Genomic DNA, 17,942 nt, shown 5'->3' with positions numbered 1-17,942 from the left:
ACCCTTGAGTGCGGGTCTCAGTTCTCTCACGGAGGGTGCACCCTTGAGTGCGCCGGGACTTTGTTGCGCTCTTACCGTCCCAGTCATACCTCCATTATATTTTATTCTCCTACGCGTCACCCTGGAAGCAGAGACGGTGCCTGGCACGTAGAATAATTAGTAGATAATGTATGGGGGGAAATGGACTGAAACGAAGTTATGAGAATGGTAACTCATGATAAAATTAAAGAATGAATCCGACTTTATGTTGCCGCCATCGTGGAGGATGAAGAGAAACCATGGCATGCGGTATTGGGCATAAAACGTCGTCTCAATCAAGAAGAACGAGGAGACCATGCAGACAGATTATCAGAAAGCATTCCAAAGTTTAAAACCCATTCAGGTCTCAGAAAAAAAATCCCAAAGTCATGACCAGCAACAGTAATCAGCCTCCAGCCAATAGGCAGCAGCATGATTTCTGGAGCGTCCCAGTGGGTAGGAAATGGGACACTTACTCCCTTTAATAACTGTGTATTTGTCTCCTGGAAAGAAAAGACATAGCAGGTCTGGGGTTTGGGTTGTTTTTTCCTTTGTATTTGGGTTTAGTTGTGCCTCATTTTGTTTAAGCTCGCCATTTTGGCTCTGGTAACATTCCTTTTTCGAATTACTGCTGCCAGCATTCTTTTTTTTTTCCTTTTGATACAAAAGGAAAATAATATTTGCTGTTTGTAGTTAGAAGAAACCCTGGCGTGAATTCCTCCAGAAACTTAAGAGAGAAATTATTAGCCATATCCAGACCGGTAGCTAGCTGGCTCAGAGTCTCCTCCCAGGAGCATTCCTGATTAATGGGGGAATCTGTTCTGTAGTCAGAAGCCTCCTTCTCAAGCCCAGGCTGTCCTGGCTGCAGCCATGACCAGCTGCGCAGCTACAGTCACTGCCAGGGCTGTGCTTCTGATTCAATGCCACTGCCCGTTGGAGGTGGTGGACGGGAGCTGGGAGGTTGGAAGAGCACCTGGGAGGGTTTAGATGTGTCACCTGGTAACAAAGATGCAGCAGCCTCCCAGGGGCCTCCCACTGGAAGGGGTGGCTGGATGCATTTAGGAGCCCTTTCATTATATTTCCTTGTTGTTTTGTTTTGTTCTCTTCACAGGATTTCTCTGTGAAACCTTGGTTGTTCTGGAACTCACTCTGCAAACCTGGCTGGCCTCGAACTCACAGAGATCCGCGTGTCTCTGCCTCCCGAGTGCTGAGATTAAAGGCGTGTGTCAGCATGCCCAGCTGCATCCTGGCTTTAATCCAGATCCCTGCAGCTCCTGTCTTTAGAGAGCAGCTTGCTCTCTGCATCTCCTGATAATCCTTTTCCACTTCCCCAGCTCCCACCATACTGCTCATGGGTTCTGTTTGCTTCCATCCATTTCTGCTACAGCCCTCCCCGCCACCCACCTCCACTGAAACAGCCCATTGGCCTCTTTCCAGGAATAATAACCCACCTCAATTTTTTTAAAAACATAAAACGTTTCCCAGTATAAGAGTGCTAATAGAGTTTGTGACAGCGCTGATGGCCTGAAGATAAAAATATTATCATAACTGATGATGTGTACCTAATTCCAGGTAACTTTCCCCTCGATCCATTTGGAGTCTCATGGGAGTCTCCATGAAGGACTGTCTGCTAAGAAATCAGTAATGGGTAAACCCCGTAGCTAAAGAATTTTAATGTAGCCGAAGTCAACAGTAGAAGACACAACCCCAAGTGGAGATGAGTCTGGCGTTCTTGAGAAGACAATATTAGAGCAGAATAGGCTATTGGAACGAAATGAGCATTTTGTCCATTCGCAAAGGCCATAGGAGTGCCCAGAAGTAGTCTTATTCTGATTGAGGAAATAGAGGATGGTCTTTCCTGCCAGAGAAGGTAGCATTTTATTAGACCCTAGGGAGAACAGGATTTTAAAGATGGCGTAGGATAGGGCACCTTCCACACCAAGGCGGTGGTGGGGATGTGGAGGAAAGTCCTGGGAGGTGGAGTGCAGGCCTTCAGAATTTGGGAGCTCCCATGAGAGATATGGACAGTAAGTGCTTTGAAGAAGGCTGGAGTGAAGGGGTCGGGTGTGGGGAGACACTGTTCCCTTGGAGGTCAAGAGAGCTGTCTAGAAAGGGTGTGCTCTTGCTTGTGAAGGTTAGCTGTGAGCATGCCTGCAGACAGAGGCCTGAGCGCAGAGGATGGATGGCGGCTCCACAGCCCCTCGCAGAGGATGGATGGCGGCCCCACACCCCTTTCACCTGCTCTCTGCTGGTGTTGTTTGCGCTCTAGTTCTGTCAGGTCCCGCGTGCCTCTTTTTACTTTTGTACAGTTGGAAAGTGGGGTACACTGCCAAGGCAGACATGGGGCAGAGCTACCTTCCGTCAGTGGGAAATGGCAGCTGCAGATCTCTAGGCCTTTTACTCTGTGGGAGTCAGAGACAGAGGGGTGCAAGCTTTGCTTTCTTTACATCCCAGTCCTGAGATCTCCGTGGACTGACGGTAGGCTAGTGGCTCCGCTTCAAATGGACCAAGGAGCCATCCCTTCCTCAACAGTTAAAATGAGGACATAATCTTGGTTGTAGGATCCCCACTGTTCAAATCAAGGCCCCCATCCTTCCATTTTCTGCTTTCTTACACTTTGGCTGTCCTCTCTCCCCTTCGATTCATCTGCTTTAATCACTTCATGATCTAACCACACTATATCTGTGATAAATGTGCGTGCCCCCTGCTAACTTAGCACATGCATGTTTAAAGAGATTCTCTGAGGCCGTTAAATATTATACACGCTTCATTTGTATATAAAAAGAAAAAGTCTTGAAGCTTAAAGTCGAATTCCAGGTATATGGATGAGTACTCTTAGAACACAAGGGAGATTTTGTTGGGAAAGGGCTGGTGGACCCTGCAAGGCGTTAAAATGTATGTATACTCTAATCAATGTCATTAATAATTTTGTCTTTTGGGTTTGCATCTGCTACTGGTTTGGACAGTTGTAATTTCTGTCAGGGTGAAATTGTATTCACCATTGTAACTGGTTAGTTTTGGTCAACCTGACACAAGCTAGTGTCATCTGGGAAGGGGGATCTTTAATCGAGAAAAATGCCTTCATCTGACTGGCCTACAGGCAGGTCTTTGGAGTATTTCTTGATTAATGGTTGATGTAGGAGGGCCCAACCCATTGTGATCAATTCCACCCTTGGCCATGTCGTCCTGGGAAGTATTAAACTGAATGTGAGCCTGAGAGTCAGCCAGAGAGCAGTGATCCTCTGTGGTCTCTGCATCAGTCCCTGCTCTGGCTTCCCCTCATGGTGGAACTGCAAGTTTTAGGAGGAAATCAATCCATTCCTCCCCAAGTTGATATGGTCATGGTGTTCACCCCAGCGACAGAAACCCAAACTAGAACACGTGTAAGGTATAGTTCTCGTAGGCATCCAAGACTAGATAGTTTGGTGTGTGCAACTTGCTACGACTAAGCTCGGGCCGATTTTTGTATTTGCATGTTCTTGAGAATATGGCAAGTTCTTGGTACACATACCATATTTACCACATTGAACATATGAGTGTACTTAATTTAGTAAGGGACTTGTGCCACAAGGACTAGCTCTTTTAATATTGCTTTCCTTCTTCTGAAATTTATGCTGAGCACAACTTTTTATATTATTTTTTTCTGGAGCCAACTATTTTAAAACAAGAAATGCATTAATAAGTAAAGGAATTTTTGAGCTATTTTGATCTGGCTGCCATGTGCAGGATTCCCATACTACTTACTGCACTGTGGTGATGTGCAGTAGTTAAACTTAGTGGTGAGACTAAGAAACAAGGGAAGGGCTAGGGGAGATAGCTTCCTTGGTACAGTGCTTGCCGAAATAACATGGGCGCCTGAGTTCAGCCTCCAGAATCTATAGAAAAGCATGTTGCTGCATGCTAATAGTCCCAGTAATGGCTGAGACAGAGACAGGTGCACTACTGGGGTTCGTTGATCAGCCAACCTAACCTAATCAGCGTTCTCTAGACCAGTGAGAGACCTTGTCTCAAAAAACAAGCTGGTTAATTGCCCAAGAAGCAACTTAAGGTTGACCTCTACAAGCACATGTATGTGTAAGTGTGCACGCGCGCGCGCTCACACACACACACACACACATACACACACACAAAAAAGTAAAAACATCAAAAAGTAGCTGATACTTTAATTTTAATAAAAAAATTAGTGATATTAGAGACCAGTTGTTTTATCTTTTTGATGACCATGAATAATGTAAGTCCCAGTCAATTCTCTGGTCCTTTTAAACATACCATCACTTCTGTTCTTTACTTCCTCTGTCTTACATTTCCCTGTTTGTGCCACAGATTTATATATATTTCTATCTCCCCCCCACCCCCCGCACCTCCTCTTTCTGACTTCTTCCTACATCCCTTATCTGCTCTTCAATGGTTGAAACGTCCTTGCCTGCTAGCAAACCATAGCACTTTAGCCCGTGTATTAAAAATAAATCATCTCCTGGAGGGATAGCTCTCTGTGGAGGAGTTGATCAGTGTTCACGAGGTTCTGGGTTAGGTGCTCAGCACTGTTTTGAAAATAAGTAAGTAAAAACAAATCTCAGTTCTGAGGTTGCAAATATTATAATAATAACTAACATTTCTAGCATGCTCACCCTGTTCCAGAAGTCAGCAGGCACTTCTTGGGGATTGTCATATTTCATACAAGAACCCTGTGTAGTAAGGTCAAGGGGTGGAAGAACTTCCCAATGAAAAGTTCACAGCCAGAACAGTCAGAATGAGATAGAACCACCCCTCCACCCCTGCCCTGCTCCCTTGGGTCCCAGTGACCTTGTTCTGGATCTCATGCTAGTGACCAGTTCTGTTCCCTTTGCTGCTTCAGCAATTCAGACCATCACAGTATAATGATTTGCAGGCAGGGTTTTGACAGACATGGGCTGGAAGCGTAGCCGAGACCCTTTCCTCTTGCAGTCTTGGGTCTGAAATGCCCTTGGAGAGCTGCGACTTTTTTAGATACATCCAATGCCCAGCTGTTTTTTGGGAGCCAGGAAAGTCTTCACTCTGTGCTGGCGAGTTTTATGTCAACTTGACACAAGCTTGAGTCATTTTGGAAGAGGGAACTGTTGTAAAACGAAACAAGAGAGACCTTGGCAGCAGTGGGTGAGTCCATGGCGGGGAGGGTAAGGGACAGACATACCATGCAGGCAGAACTTATGTGGGAGTTTTATTGAGATTAATGGAGTGGAGGAGGGGGAAGAAGGAAAGAGAAATACCTAGAGAAAGAGGAAGAAGAAGGCTTGGACCAGTGGGGAAGAGAGATTGGGAAGGAGCTGGCCAAGGCACTGCCTGGGTTTATCTTGCCAGATGATAGGGGCCAGCATGATGCCGAAAGCCTGAAAGGAAGCTCAGTTTTAAAAATACTCCCCTTAGACTGGTTTGTGGGCAAGCTTGTGGAGCCTTTTCCTGAGTGATGCTTGATGTGAGAGGACACAGTTCGCCATGGACAGTGCCGCCCCTGGACTGGTAGTCCTGTGTGCTCTGTTAGGGTGCCAGGCTAAGCAAGCCACGAAGAACAATCCTTCCGGTGAGCAGCATTGCTCCATGGCCTCTCCGTCAGTTCCTGCCTTCAGGTTCCTGCCTTGAGATCCTACCCTGACTTTTCTGGATGATAGGCTACCAGTCGTAAGCTGAAATAAACCCTTTCTTTTCCGAGTTGCCTTTTGGTCTTGGTGTTCACCCCAGCTACAGACACCCTGACTGAGGTAGCCCCCTGAGGAGCTCTGAAGTTGCAGGTGTAAATTGTGGAGTTGCTGACATTATGTTTCCGGTTTTGTGTCCCTCCTGCCTGTGTCACCTGCCCTGTGGAGGCCACTCAGGATATGGACGCCTGTGAGACCTGTGTAAGAAGCTGAGAATATAAAGCGATTTGCTAAAAGGAATTTTTATTGGCATAACATTGCAAAAGCCATGTTTTCATATACTCTTCTGATCCTTGGAGCCACATAGCATCGATTAAATTAAATCCGAAATCATAATCACTCATTTCATAGCAGTGGTTTTATTCTTAGCTTGTAAAATTAATACAGATCCCAAAACTACCGAGAAACCCTGTTTTGAAAAACAACTACCCCCACCCCCCCAAAAAAAATAATACAGACCTGTTTTCCAAAGATTTTTTTTTAAAAAAATCTGACTTTCGTGCATTCATGGTTTGCTTTTCCTAATCAATTTCTTTTGGAAAAATTATGCTTTTAAGTGTTGCCGTGAAGAAGCATTTGGACATCGGTGAAAAGCTTGATAATTAGTGTTATCTGAATGCTTATTTACTTCAGCTAAGAAGTACTGAAATTAACCCTCATGAAGCAAGCATGTTTCTTGACGAGTTTATTTATCAAAAGCTATTTTGTTGTTGTTGTTTGCATGATCTTAAGGTGACCAGATAGATGTGTGTCACATTTTTAACTTTCATATGTAGGCCTATGTTTTTCCTTTCCTCCTGTCAGTCCCCCGAAAGGCTTCAGTATTTCAGTGGAATTGTAAGGATGACACCCTAGTTTTGCGGGGAAAAGGGAACTAGTGCCTGGCAAAAAAATAATGCATAATAATATAAAATATGCTTTACATTGGGATTCTCAGGCAGAGTGTTAGCTTTCCACTGGTATAACGAAATCACCAAGATCAGCAGTTCGTAAAGAGAAAGGCTTGACACGATAGTGCTTTATGGTTTCCAGTTCGTGATTGGTTGACCCTGTTTCAGTATTAGCATATCCTGCCTGATTACATGAAGGACAGTGGCGCACCTCATGGCCGGAAAGCAATGAGAAAAGGAACCAGATTCCCACGATCCCATTCAGAGAACCAAGAACCTTCCATAAAGTTTCCCCTTCCAAAGGCTCCGCTGACTCGGTGGTACCGCTCTAGGGGCCAGTCTGTACAGTCTGTACTTGGCTTCTGGAGACTGTTTTCCCCCAAGATACTATTTTTATTGATTATTTTGGAATTTACATAATGTACCCGATCACACTTGGTTCCTGTACTCGGTCCTCCAGGTCCTCCAGGTCCTCCAACCTTCCTTCCCTCCCCTCCTTTTTCTGTTTTCAGTCACCTGTAGTGGTCTTCGGTGTTTGCGGGCCTTTTCTTCTGAATGCCTTTCGAAGTTAGGTTTTTATTTTGGGAAGCAGCCAAAAGGCCTGTGGAGTCCTATCTGCTTAATAACACAGGTAGGCACTTTGGGGAATTGTATTTTTGCTGAAACGTAAGTTCAAACTGTTAGGCACCAAGAGTGATTTTTTTTATTATTATTATTGTATATCTCATGAACTATTGTAAAAGAAAATGTCAAAGGGGGCATTAGGGGAAAGTATTGAGAAGTGGCAGAATGGGAATAGTCATGGGCCTCCCCGAGGCAACTGAAGAATGACCTGATTTGAATATAGAAATTTCTTGGTGCCTCTTAGGGACCGCTTAGTTTGGTATTATATGTCATACATCAGGCATAATTAATATTATTTGATTTAAAACTAATTTTAGAGTACTTTCAACACTCTCAACCTTTAATGTGGATGTTAGTGGTTTGCTGGGGCCAGGGGCATATGCCTGTTCCATTTAGAAGTTCCTATGAGTAGATGCTAGAAAGGAATGGCGGTTCGAAAGAAAATGGCCCCCCAGAGGGGAGTAGCACTATCAGGAGGTGTGGCTTTGCAAGAGTAGGTGTGGCCTTGTTGGAGGATGTGTATCACTATGGGGGTGGACTTTGAGGTCACCTGTGCTCAGTCTACACACAGTGTGACACACAGTTCACTTCCTGTTGTCTGTGGATCAAGAAGTATAACTCAGCTCCAGTAAGGACCCTGTCTGCCTGCACACCACCTTGCTTTTCACCATGATAATAATGGACTCAACCTCTGACATTGTACGCCAGCCCCAATTCCGTGTTTTCCTTTATAAGAGTTGCTGTGATCATGGTGTCCCTTCACAGCAGTAAAACCCTAAGACAAAAGATAAACAGCTTCTTCCTCTGTATATTTGAAGCTTTAAATGCTGGTCAAAATCCTCAGTATCCAAGGCCACTGGGTTCTCGGGGCTGTGTTGTTGGGGTTTCCTGTCAGTCCCTGCCAGTGTTGAGTGTGAGGTTGCTTCACTGCCTCTCTTCAGATGCACGTGTTGTTCAGCAAGTCAGTTTGCCATTGCAAGAGGGAGCATCCTGGGAGCACTGGGCTATGTTAGGAGGTGTTTACGATGCTGAGACTTTGCTTTGTGAATGATGTGGTTCATGGGATGGACTTTTGTAGAACTCTATAGTAGCAGTCAGCTTCCTGCACTGGGGCACCCAAGTCTAACGATGCCCGCTGTGCTTCTGCCATACAAGACTTTGGAAGTGGACGTTTGTTGCAGGGCCTGCTACTGCTGACACTAAGGTTTGCTACCCATAGCCCATTGTCTTCTGTGGTCATGCTTTCTTGGTCTCCTTACATAGGTCAAACCGGAAACTGGGAATGGAAATATTGTCCCGCTAAAGTCTGCTTCACCTTCTTTCTGAGGAGCCTCTAAGCACGTAGGAATAGATGTGGTGGAAATAAGACATAGACTGTGTGGGAAGAAGGGAATTGCTTTCATCCTGGAGTCTTCTCATACTCGGTGAGATCCGCCTGTTTATGCTAGGCTTGGAGATACTTTAGAATTCACTTTAATGCACTGCGCAGTGCTTTGGAAATGACAGCTGAATTTAGGCAGTTTGTTTGCAGAATGAATTTTTGAACCTTTCATTGTGTTTGAGGTAAATAGTGACATACTAGAAGCCATAAGCAGAATCCTTCCCATTTTTTTCTCACGCCACATGGTCCCATCAGGCTTCTGGTAGAACATACTTTTCATTATTTAAAATAGCCGTGCTGGACAGGGAAAGCCATGAAAACATCCATAAAGTCAATTATATTTGAGACACACCCTCTCCTTTGCTGGTTAAGCCTAGTGTCAATTTTATAACATTCCTTTGTTAGCAAAGTCAATATGGTTGCCGTGCAATGCTGTAGTAATGTTCAGCTCATTGTGTGCAGACGTTTCTAGAGTAAGAGAATGCTAACAAGTACCCAGCTGTAGGACTAACGAGTACGCAGCTGTAGTACTAACAAGTACCCAGCTTGAGCACTAATGAGTACCCGGCTGTTTACTAGCCCAGACTTATCAAGACTTGTGTGTAGCTAGGACAGGAGACATTGTGAACTTAGTATGTGTTTTAATGCTTTAGGCTGATGATGCCTGGTTATTGTAGCAAATTAAATGAATCTCTTTTCTCCTTTTATCCTTTGATTCTTTAGAGTTTGCATTATTGATCTAGTTCTGTGATATAAAAAGATCTGTAACTTTCTGTAAGGATTTGGAAGTCAAGAGTTAGTGATAATTACAACTACCAAAAGTTATTTGTATGCCAGATGCGTCTATAAGAAATTTCTCAAGGGCTGGGGAGATGGCTCAGTGGTTTAAGTGGACCTATGTTCAGAACTCCAGAACCCACATAAAGCCAGGCATGGCGACATCTACAGTCCTGGAGCTCCTACAGTGAGATGGAGACAGGGGAATCCCAAGCACTCCTAAGCCAGCTATCCTGGTGGGCACAACAGTGAACAGAGACCCTTTCTCAGACAAAGTGGATGGCGAGGACCAACACCCAAGTTGTCCTCCCACCCTCTGTGTACTTGAACTGGCACACGTGTCCCCCTAGACACGCACACCTATGTGAGATCACACATGTGAGTGACAGTGACAGACAGAGAATGAGACGTTTCTTGAAAACTGAAGCTAGGCAATGTCCTTCTGTCAGTGCTCAGCACGATCAGGCGCTCAATTACCTATGGAAAGAAAGAGCCTAGCAGGAAGTCAGATTAATGGGAGCTAGGGAAGGGTGTGAGAGAGAAAACTGAAAGGGCTATGGCAGCTGATTAGCGTCCTGCTATGCTCCTCTAGGTGTTATGAGAAGTATCAGAAAAACATAGGTCTTACAAGACTCAGGTGCCAGCTTCAGGGAAACACATCACTCTGGTCATGGTTTTCCATGATGTAACTATAAATAATGATTAATGTGTGCATTTTAAAATAGGTGTATTGCAGAATCCACAAGAAAAGGGCTAGAGGGAAAGATTAGATTTTGATGTAGACAGAAATGAAGAGATATTTTGCAGGGGGAATGGCTTTGGCTTGATGATGACCTGCAAGCTCTTGAGGTTAGGGACCACTTTATGTCTCCAGAACCCTCAGTATACCTAGATAGAATGTCTTCAGTGCTCAGCAAATGTTAGGGAGGTTGATAGCCTGGCCAGCAGGGGAGTGTTGGTGAGGAATGTAAATGATGAGCACTCCTAAGCCTGTAACTGTGGCCTCTAGCCTCAAAAATGGTCAGCTAGGGGATGGGTGAAGCAGCTTAAACTTGGATTTCTTATTTGTAATAAGTAATGACTAGAAGTTAGTCTAAATTATTTCTCAAAGTAAAAGATCACTTTTTTATTTTTTTTCTTTACACTGGCATAATTAAGCAATGCTAATTGATAATCTGTCTCTAACTCATGGCTGTGAGATGGCCCTACTGGTAAAGAAGTTTGCCATCAAACCCAACGACCTGAGGTCAATTCCTGGAAAGACTTGAGACACGCTGGAAGGAGAGAACCAAGTCCCTCAAGTTGTCCTCTGACCTTGACAAGCGTGCCCTGGCATGCACCCACACGCCCACATAAACAAATGTGATAATGATTTCTAAAGGAGGCTTTGCTAGTGATGCACTGTTAGAGCCAACATTCTCCCCTGATGAGAGGAGTCTTCTGGCGCGTTTTTAATTGGGTAGTGGGTATTGTAGTTAGACGGTAGGTTACAGCAGAAGATGAGCAACCATGACTTATTCAGAATTTATTGCACGGAGAGCCACACAGTGGACCCTCGCTGTTCATTGATTTAGCACTCACAAATTCAGTTATTCATGACACACTGACCCAGGAGATCCATAGCGTGTAGCGATTTGTAATTTGAATCAGATGTGCTCCGAAGCAGCTGTGCAGGAGTGGAGCACTTACCCAGTGACAAGCCAACCGCCCAGTTGTTTTTAGCTCATTATCACACACGTAGGAAGTCAAGAACTGGTCAAAGGTTTTCTTCTTGATGAAATAGACAAGGCTAAGAGCCGACATTGTGGGTGAAGAGGATGTAACGGGGTCCTAGAAAGTGATCTGGTTTGGGTTTTTTTTTGTTGTTGTTGTTTAATCTGAAAACTGAAATCTGGGACTAATTAAAATACTGTTATGCTTGTGTTTGGCAGTAGTTTGCGTCATCGAAACGCATGTATAACAAACCAAGCAGAGCAGTCTCTAGAAATGCCTCCACAGCACGCTGGCCAGAATCAAATTGCACTCTCTAAGGCCCTTGTAGTCTGTAGTGTGGTGCACCAATTAGGCCCCTTATAAAGTGCTCACAGAACTTCTGTTGGGAAATCCTGAGTCTCCTATATTGTCATTGCTTACGCAGTGGAGGCCCGGCAATCGTATGAACTATTTTTTAATACAACCATTAATCTTGAGGGCTGTTTGACAGATCTCAAATCTCTTGTAAGGTTTTGAAAAGGTCAGATAAAATCTCACCCCCAGTATATGCCAAGAGTCATGGACATCAAACATTGTGCCCATTTTCCAAAAAAGAGTGTCTGGCTGATGGGATTCCGTTAGCCTCCAAGGAGGAAGCATCTTGCATGGGGAAAACTGAAAAACCGCCATCTTGAAATAGAACCAGGAGCCAAAGAGAAGACTGTAAATCCCAGAGCTCCTGACCCTGGGCATTGAGTCAGGAAGTAAAGGTAGCTCCTAAGGCTGTTATGAAAAACACTTAAAAGAGAAATTCACAGGTCACTGTCACTAAGCCACTGAGCTCCCAGCATCCCCAAAGAAACCTGTGGGATTATCCCTAGCCTGTATCTCATCCCTCCTCTTCCTCCCTCCTCCTTGTGTCTCTTTCTTTTCCTCTACCTCCCTTTCACCTTCTCCTCCTCTTTTTCCTCCCTCTCTTCTCTTCCACGTCTGTCACCTTCTCCTCCTCTTTTTCCTCCCTCTCTTCTCTTCCACGTCTGTTTTCCCCAACGCCTCTCTCTACAATTACTTTTCCCCTTCAGGGCAAATATTCCTGTTCGCAGTTACAATGGGGACAAAGAAGAGATAGCCTTGACATCAGACTTTTTAAAATTTAAAAAGATATCCCAGAGAATGGGTGCATCTGTAAATAAAGGAAATGGTGGTAGTAGAAAAAGGAAGAACAGACGGGAGTGGGGGAAATATAGACGAGGAAGGCTGGCTCGGTCTTCCTCTTTCACTAGACCAGAGGGTCTGTACAGAGCATAAGATAGGCCATGCAGAAGCATTTACAAGATAGCCTTTCGGTTCTCTCGGGCAGATGACTTCAGGTCGACCACAGATGGAGAGACAGAAAAAGATGAGGGCAGTGTTGTCTAACTCCGAGCAGCAGGATGTGGCTCCGCACAGAGAAATGCTTTCGGAGTTCGGAGCCACGCCTAGCCTGCCCCAGGAACTGAGAGATACCTGGCCTTCATATGTGTCCTTCTACCATCTTGAATTCTGAAGAACTCCAGCTACTCACATCAGTTCATGCAGTCATAGTTTCTCCTTGGCTCTGCCCAGACTCTCTGTTCTGAAGGGCTTGGGGAATATACCCGAGCTCTAAATGCCCTGCAAGTTAGGCAGCTTCAAAGAGCGTTTTTTCATGGGCACTGTTTCCCTTGAGTCTCAAGAAAGATAGGAAGATTAATCCGGACTCCTATCTCCGCAAGCCTTCTTTTGCATTCCTAGCGTCTGCGTTCACAAACCTCACGGGATGTGGCTCCCCGACTGTCTGCAGCTGGCTAGTGGACCGTGCCACGACTGGTCACATTGAGAGGTTGCCCTTTTGACCTTCTCAGCCACATCACTTTCATAGAGTGCTCTTTTTGTTGTGGCTCAGTCTGTTATGTTTATCTGGCTTGATGATAAAGGAGCTTTAAAATCATGTTCACGCTAGATTCTAAGTGGTCTTAAGTATTACATGAGAGATTTGAATAACTGCTGGGGGAGATGCTAACTGCAGATGGAAGGCCAAGGAGTCTGGAGCTATGATGAATTGACTGTGTCTTGGTACAACCAGTAGAAGATTCCCCGGGGGGCCTTGGTTTTGGGCCATTAGCTCAGTGACCTGTTGATAGGTCATTGGCTTTGTAAGCCACTGCTTTCTTCCTAAATATCTAAGAAGTTCTGATGAAAACTAGTTTACTTTTAGCAATGAAGTCCTGAGGACAGGACCATCCCTACATCTTTATTCATAAACCAACATTAATTCGTCCACCGTCATGTAATTAAATCTTCAAATCTGCACACCCCCCATTTTATGACATAGAGTTAAGTTGATTTGTTAAATTCTGATTTATAGGGTATTTCACAAGAAATCTAGGCCCACTGATGACAAGGTCTTCTCATTCATCTCATTTTTGCTAAAATACCCAACTTAACTGTGGCATATTACATGGTAGTTGGTTTATCAAGAACTTTAAAGTTCGCGAGAGGAAATTGATCTTCCAGGTAACTTTAACAAGTAGATGGAGCGCTCACATTCAGTTTGAGTATTTCTCAAGCAGTTCTTCAAAACGATTTGTTTGCTTTTGCTCTTAAAAAGCACAAGATAAGCCTTGTGTAGTGGCACACGCCTTTTCTCCCAGCACAAGGGAGGGAGGTGCAGACTGATCTCTGTGAGTTCAAGGCCAGCCTGATTTACACAGTGAGTTCCAGGACAGCCAGGGTTACAGAGTGAGACCTTGTCAAAAGCACAACAAAGGACAAGATGCATCCACTGTCCAAATGATAGATTTTTGTGGGGACTTGTTGCCAGGAGATCCAGTCGATCCTGCTGGGACCCATGTGTCCATTCTCCTTTTCTCATAGAAATGGAAATTTGTAATCAGAGGCTTGACCGCCCAAAATAAAGAGGACATTTCCCACACTCTTACAACTGGACGAGGACATGTGCCTAAGTCCTGGTCTACAAAGTTAGCAGAAATAATTACGTAACCGCTTTGAGTCTTGCTACCTAAAATTACTGATTTCGCTTCCTCCTTTGGTACTGTGTGGAATTATATATGGACCAGGGCTACATAGTGTTGGTTGGAAAACAAAAAGCTAGAAGGAACTTTGGTTGCACACACTTTGTGGAACTGGTTTCTGAGAACATTTGTGAAGTTAATTTTCAGTGTCAGGACCCTAGAAAATTGATACAGATTCACACCTGTAGAAGTGTGAATTTGTGAATCTTGGCTCACTACAAATTATCTTGTCTTTTAAGTTCATTCTGGCTAGACCTGTTTGTGGTTATCCTTCGACCCATTTGAGAGCCGCAGCACTGAAGCCCGTGTAGCACACACCGTAGCAGCAGCCTGAGCTCGAAAGCCAGTTTGTCCTCTGTATTGTGGTTCTCCAGGGGTGATAACATCAGGAAGAAACGGATGCTGTTCAATTAGAAGAGTCTGAGATGGAATAGGACCTCCGCTCAGTCTATCAAGCAAGTCCTTTGATACCTAGAGCCCGTTCCACCCTACAGCTGCTGGAGAGGAGGCAGGCAAGACGAAGCGAGCACCTTTTTTAGGAGACAGGAAAATAGTTGCTAAGAGATTAATGTCTTCTGGCAGAGGTGCTCAAGGACTGTACCTGGATAGCCACAAGAGAGTCTGCAAATTTGTCACCCATGACCCTCCTCCAGCCCTGTTGCTTACCAACCCCATCGATGACTCTGGGCCAAGATTCTATGTTTCGGAAAGCCTTCGGGCATACTGCAGTTGAGAACCATTAAGTGCTAGAAGTCAGCAGAGTGAGATTTGCATCTCAGGGGCCCTGATGAGAGTCCTAAGTTCAGAAGGAGCTTGGCTGGAATGGAAGGACCAAGTGAGGGATCGAGGAACAGTTAAATTAGGCCAGAATACTTGTACCGTTCCTAGAGGATGCTGGACCCTGCATCTTCTCTGTTTGGTACCAGGAGTATTTCAGAATTCACACTACTTGGACATGATGAGTCAGACAGACTTATAAGCTGTGATTCTTAAATTATTGGTATGTTTTAAATGGGAAAGTTTATTTAAAAACATATTAACTGTGATGAATTAGAGATCTATTGCCAAACTCAACCCCCATTCCAGCCCCACAACCGAAAGACAGCTTAGAGTGAGGAGCCCAGCCCTTTAATACTTACAAGGGGGTGGGGCGGTGGGAGTATAACTTCTATGTAAGGGCTACCCTGAATATAAGTGCCCATTTAATAAATTATTTTTTGTAATGCCTTTTCCATTTTGGTAGTTGAAGTTTGGAGTACTATAATTATCATTTCTGGGGAAAAAAAAATACACATGACTGTATTTTTGTTTTTGCTCCAGGTCAAGTTGTAGTTCAGGGTGGAAAGTCAACACATCCCTTTGCTCAGCTGCAGCCCACATACTTGTCGTCTCGGGTGCCCTCTTGGCGGTCGCTGAGGGCCAGCATTTATGCACCGGGTACACAGAGAACACAAAGACGCCATAGAAACGTGGGGCCCTCTCAGGGGTTTGCCCCAAGAGCTAGCCTGGTTGGGAAGTGTGTGGGAGCTGAAGAAACAGTCCAGAGGGGGGTGGAAACGCCTTCAGAGAAAGTGTTTGAAGCAGAAGCGAGGCTGTGATAATGAGTGAGGCCCGGAGCACTCCGTGTCAGTGTATAAATGCTGTCAGCCTCTCTTTGTTATTAGAGACACCTGGTATTGTCATCTGCCCACTCATCCGTATAACATCTATGTATGCAGGGGCCCATCTACGTACCTGGAATAGAGAAGTATGGAGAAGTAGTCGGTGGAGACCCTTCGGTGGTTCTTCTTTCTCCATAGATGGAATTATATACTGTTCCCTCAAATTAATCAGGTTGAAAGGAATGAATAAGACCAGAAGCATTTGACTCTCTAACATGACGGAAGCATTCTATACTCTATAGGAGCAGTCGGGTCTGTGTTTCATAATGAACCTTAACATTATCAATAGTGGTCACTTCAGTGATCACACCTGTCTTCCGGGATAGCCTATTTAACCTGCTAGGCATTAGACTTAAAACAATAAGAAAAAACCCCAGGACTCTATAGAGCCGTGGTTCTCACCCCTCCTAATGCTGTGACCCTTTAATACAGCTCCTCATGTTGTGGTGATTCCCCAGCCATAAAATTATTTTTCATTGCTGCTTCATAACTGAAATTTCGCTACTGTCACAAATTGTAAAGTAAAGATCTGTGCTTTCTGATGGTCTTTGGTGACCCTGTGAAAGGGTCATTTGATTCCCCAGAGGAGTCACGACCACTGTTCTAGAGCTTGGATACACATACTGTGCTCTACATAATAGGAATATACATATACATACATACATACACACACACACACACACACACACATATATCTATATATTCTGCTGCTCTTCAAGCCAGTCTTGTTCAATAAGATTTCTCATCTTAACACCTGAGGGTTCTGAGGCTCTATAAAATGTATAATTTATATAGGGTAGCAGAGGTAGGTGGTGAAGGCATGTGTGTGCGCATTCATGCGTGTGTGCACTTGTGCATGTGTCTAGACTGTTCTAGTAAGTAACGGTGGTAAAGTGGTCACATCACCAAGCCACTGATTGCTGAGCATGCACCAGGCACACGACTTCCTGCAGCCTCTTTTATCTCGCTGATAACAACCCTAAGGAAGCTCCAGCTCAGAACCATTTGGTGAAGATGGCACAACTTGTTTTTAAAAACCCAAGATTTGAACCCAGTTCTTGTTTCTTAAGCCTTTGTGGCTATAATGACTCCTATATAAAACTGGACTAAAAGTAGCTAAAAATAATCTCTGTTCAGTGTCTGAATGGTTCAGACAAACGGATTATCTTCCCTGAGGTGGAACTTAAAAAGAGAAAGAGAGGAGGCAGAAAAAAAATGGCCAAAATATTTTTCCAAACATCTATTTATAATTTTAGCCACATGTCTGTGTCCAGCATGTGCGGACCTGTGTGAGAACTACCAATGGAACAGTTGAACAGCCTGTTCTTCCTTATTTCTGCTGCTGTCGTCAGTGGGGATGGAATAGCAACAGAATGTTCTGTGCCACCCCCTACCTGTCCCTTATTCCTGCTGCTTGAGCCCTCCTTAATTCTTCTCTTAAGTGATGTCATCTGCTACAATTCCAAAGGTCTCATATCATCATAAAATAGTATTAAAGAACTTCTCAAGACTTTTTAAAAGTTCATATATCATCTCTGAGTCTCGGGAACTTATTGATAATACCTTCAATTTGATGTTCTCTCTCTCTCTCTCTCTCTCTCTCTCTCTCTCTCTCTCTCTATCTCTCTCTCTCGTGTGTGTGTGTTGTGTGTTTTCACATTTTCTCTTGTATTGCAAACACTTGAGAGTGTTGACAAACTGACATTTGAAAGGAGGTGATGGGCCGCTCCTTTCATTCAGTAAGCATCTACTGGTCCTCTTGAATGAGCCGACGCCAAGGGCTTTGGAACCTGATTGAGTAGGAAATGCTCCTAGAAGCTGGCTGGAGTGCGTTCATTGAGCACACCCACAAGGGCCCGGCCCTACATTTTACAGCTGAGGAACACCAGACCCTTCCTTCCCTCGTGTTTAAGATCTGGCGTTTTATTGTGCTCTTGTCAAAGCAGTGCCGTCCTTGCAGGAAAGAGCAGAGTTACAGCATCCATTCCTTGGGGACGCTAAGCACGGAAGGCAACTAGACCCACAGAATGCTGCGGCAAAATTGAGGATTCTGTTTGTGTTCTGTAATGGATGTCGCCTTCTGGTAGGACCCGTCCCAGAGAGCTAATGTTTACACCTCCTTGACATTTTCAAGCTGTGAGGAAGAGCGTTTTTTAAGACGCCGCTTAACTGAC

General features: G+C 44.5%; 1 protein-coding gene across 3 annotated transcripts in view; it reads left to right on the top strand.

The window, feature by feature from the left end:
- Positions 1-17,942, top strand: part of Crim1 (cysteine rich transmembrane BMP regulator 1) — a 177,055-nt gene that overhangs the window by 54,295 nt on the left and 104,818 nt on the right. The window lies entirely within an intron of this gene.

This window comes from Microtus ochrogaster, linkage group LG3 (genome assembly GCF_000317375.1).
Source record: "Microtus ochrogaster isolate Prairie Vole_2 linkage group LG3, MicOch1.0, whole genome shotgun sequence".
Classification (NCBI taxonomy): domain Eukaryota; kingdom Metazoa; phylum Chordata; class Mammalia; order Rodentia; family Cricetidae; genus Microtus; species Microtus ochrogaster.
This window is presented reverse-complemented; position numbering and strand designations above follow the sequence as displayed.